Below are 4,010 nucleotides of genomic sequence, written 5' to 3' on the forward strand. Positions count from 1 at the left end.
ACAATTTTTATCATATTAATAATTATACAAAGTGAATCTGCTTTATTAAGTAAATAAAGTTTCAAGTACGCGTAACAAAATTGTTGAAAGACAATGCGATTTCCCCTTCTTTTTTGAAGGGTCGGTTTCCGAACGGGAACAGTTCAGCAGGTGGAAAATTAGCAGGTTTGGTGGGAGTTCCAACAGGAATAGACCTAATGGTACGCAATCTGTCCAACTTCAAATTGGACAACTGGTAGGCCTGGAGAATCCCTGTAAAGAAGGGACGATGATCGAAAAAGAGAGTTGTAAAATTAATTTTTGTTTATTTCTTCCTTCTTATAAAATGTACATAATTAGAAAATTGTATTTTAGAATAAACGAAAGTATGTTTGAATATTATAAATAAGTTTTACGTTAATTTGCGATATATGTAATTAACGAATGATTAATTTTACATGACAAAAGTAGTTGTTATTTAAGCAAGGTGAGCTATATAAATGTTTCAAATACAGCGATTTTACCAACAACAGATATTTCTAAATCCATAGGAATTTCAAAAAATTTTCATGCAAATGGGAGTGCTTCTATGAAATTTTTGGGATATTTTTCACATAAATCAAAGTTACACAATGTATCGTATTGTGTAACTTTGATTTATGTGAAGTTGATTACTGAATTGTAAATGTTAAAGTTGATTATTTTATAAAACTATTGTTTTAATAAATTACAATATTCAGAATCAGTTAGTATCAATATCGTAATAAATTTGAATTTTCCGTAAAATACCAAGTAGAATTTTGGGCTGTCTAGAATAAAATTAAAAATATTAATCAAACAATGCTCTGTTCTATCGAGTATAATTAATAAACAGAATGATGAAAATATAAAGTTTTATCTTGTATGTGTAAAAATGATGAGCGGAATGACTGTAATAGGTATTTTTCAAAATTTTGTATTAACAAAGTACATTTTAGGAAACAAATTTCATTGCTTTTGTTGATATTATTTCAATGGTTAAGCAAATTAAAGACACTAGATATCCAATGCCCATAAGTAACAAAGGACTATTAATATCTTCAATTGACAGAGGACAGAATTCTGATGATACTTTGAATTCTTCATCTTTTCCAGGAAACAATTTCACAGAAATTCCAGCTTCAAACATCCTAGTTACTCTAGAATATGATTGTATTAAATATATAAAAATAAATCTTTATTATGATATAAAATATAAACGAATTTATTAAATTTTTACGTGTTAGATGTATCCTTTTTCAATGGGAAATTTTTTCTGATTGGATAAGCGAGCATATATGTACGAAAATAATCTTTCGAAATCACATATGTATGCCTTTCTACTTTACTGATGTACTGATTGAACACACTTTTACCAATTATATATGCAAATCGTTCATTCTGTACCTTTTTAATGCCAGCTGCAATATCCATGGAGTTATTGTTGGACAAAATGTTTTCGCTTAAAATTTTAATATTTTCTAACTTCGATTCCTAGAATTAATAAATATATTAATATTAAACACAATGGTTATAACGAACAAATTATAAAATTAAAAAAAAAAACACTTAGGACAACGTCTTTCCATATATGATTTATAAATCTTTAAATTCAAAACACTTACCATGATCTCTTTCCATGTAACAAATCCCTTGTATGTTCCGCATGAGTACTCACCGTTGCGGACAAAAACAGAAAGTTCCTGAAAATCTCTTGGAAAAGACTCAGTTAAAGGACGTGTCATAAAAGACATTAACGCTCCGCTGTAACTGGATACCAAAACAACAATCGATAACCACCAAATTCCTATCAATAATCTGGATGCTAATCTTTTCACTTTCTCTAGATTCAATCCTAAATAAAATTAAATAGACTTCTTTATAAAACCTAGAATTTGAGTTATGTCATAATTAAAATATTTTACCTTTTCCCAGAAATGTACAAAGTAAATTCCAAAAAACTGTATATAGAGTCCATCGTTTTTCTGTTTTTGTAGCGATAAAGTCCTTCTCTAGCACTTTATATAGCGTTAATCCAAATATCAATGCGATAGAAAATATAGCGATCCAAACCTGATTACATAAAATGTAAGTTAATCTTTACGTTTTGATTACAGTTTAAGACTTGTTATTGTTACTTACATTTAAGGTAAAAGGCTTCGTAACAGAATTCCAATGAAAAATCTTATCTGGAGCTTTAATAAGAAAAACTGTAAGAGAAAAAGAAATTACTGACGTAAACTCCACTGCAGAGAAACGTTCGTGAGTGACGGCAACAGGTGCAAACGCCATATCTGCTTCCTGAATTAAAAAATTAATTATAAAAAGCTGAAGTCATAATAAATGTACTTTAATCCTACAATACCCTTAAAAGCCAATACAAAATGAATAACAGTTTAATTTGATATTTTGTCAATCAGCATTTTAGTATAAACCGTATGTTTCAATGTCACAGGAGGACTAAGAAAGCAACGGAAAAATGTTTGAAAGAGGGAACAAGTGGGTCATTACGTAATTTTGAAGGGCACAGGAGAACGCAATGTATATATGTTATCGGCCAAACCCGAGTTTCAGGCCAAACGGGTTTATCCTACACGTGTCAGGATATAATACTTTAGCCCAGATCAATCTAGTTTGGCCTAAATACTTTAGGCTTAACTAGTTTGACCTACGTGAAACTGGTTTAGAATTATTAAATTACATTAATAGTTAAAATAAAATTAAAAGGCAATCAATTAGATGAAACAATATTTATTCAAACATAGTCTACTTAATTATAAAAAAACGGTATTCATTAGAAGTGACACGCCACTAGTACAAAACTATAAAATAAAAATAAGCTACTCAGTACTTATCAGTTTGTATTTTTTCATTAAGCCATGCACTTTTAAAGGTAATTAACTTTCGAAAATATTTTCAAAAATTCAAACGATATAATAAAAATAATTTTTAGAGTTAAACTAAAATTAAAAACAAACTTATTTGTGCTCCTTAGTGTACCATATAAAATATTTAATCTTTTATTTATTTATTTGTACTGTGGTGGCTTTTCGAATTACACAAAATCATTTTTTTTTTACACTGGAACCTATTTCTAGCACAGTTTTTGGTACAGGTGCACCTCATAAAACCTTTTCCTGTCCCAACTGAATGTTTGGTAGCTGCAGTCCTTAGTGAGATTTGAACATCTTGATTAACATCACTTTCTTGTAGAAAATATTGAGTAGAAAGGTCGAATTCAGTTCTGTAATAAACAAATATAGTGGTGCCTCGTATTACGTAGGCCTCGAATAACGGACGCTGCGAACAACGGACTTTGTTTGGCCGTTACGTGACTCGAGCAACGGACTGGCTGCGAACAGCGGACTTTCCGGGATAATTGGTGAGTGCTCCATGGGTGCGTTCTTTAATAGAGGTCGCTCTGCGTTTCCGCTACTACGGGAGAGCGCTGCTGTTTGTAGGCATTTAGGAACGACTGTGAAAGAAAAAAAATGGCAGCACTTGCACTATCGATAGTATCGTGATGGAGGAATCTATAATTTTAAAATTTAAGCTTTTAAAAGCAAAAGAAGTGTCCCAATTGTAAAATTTAACCATAAAATGGATTATTTGTTGAAAAAACATTCAAAATAGCCACGAAAAAAATTTGAATGCCAGCTACCATTCGAAAAAAATTCGTAAAGACACATCACCGCGTGCACTAACTCGCTCTTTCACAATTTCTAAATTTTCATTCATAAAACCGCATAATGGATCACGAAACGAAACTATCTGAGTCATGGAGGACGCCATGTTGCTTTTCACCGTAAACTACTGCTACAAGCGGCCGTTTTTGCCGTTCGACGAGGCGCACTCCCACCGGAATTTAGGAACGCGTTCTGCAGGAATTTTTAAACGGATGTCGCTCGCGCAGAGTTACGTGGAGGAATAAAAGAACGCACCCCATGTTCATTTTTTTAATGATACAGTACGGTTATTTTATGCTGCGGAACGAATTAGATGTTTTAACATGT

The 4,010-nt window shown here is 31.6% G+C and overlaps 1 long non-coding RNA gene across 1 annotated transcript; it reads right to left on the reverse strand.

The window, feature by feature from the left end:
- Positions 1–1,600: 1,600 nt before the first annotated feature.
- Positions 1,601–2,267, reverse strand: LOC136970882 (uncharacterized). The gene is made up of 3 exons (XR_010880052.1): positions 2,140–2,267; positions 1,923–2,070; positions 1,601–1,852 (listed from the first exon to the last, which is right to left on the reverse strand). It is a non-coding gene; the product is annotated as an uncharacterized lncRNA (long non-coding RNA).
- Between the last annotated feature and the right edge of the window lie 1,743 nt (positions 2,268–4,010).

This window comes from Centruroides vittatus, unplaced genomic scaffold (genome assembly GCF_030686945.1).
Source record: "Centruroides vittatus isolate TY-2023 unplaced genomic scaffold, ASM3068694v2 contig_221, whole genome shotgun sequence".
In the NCBI taxonomy this organism is placed as follows: domain Eukaryota; kingdom Metazoa; phylum Arthropoda; class Arachnida; order Scorpiones; family Buthidae; genus Centruroides; species Centruroides vittatus.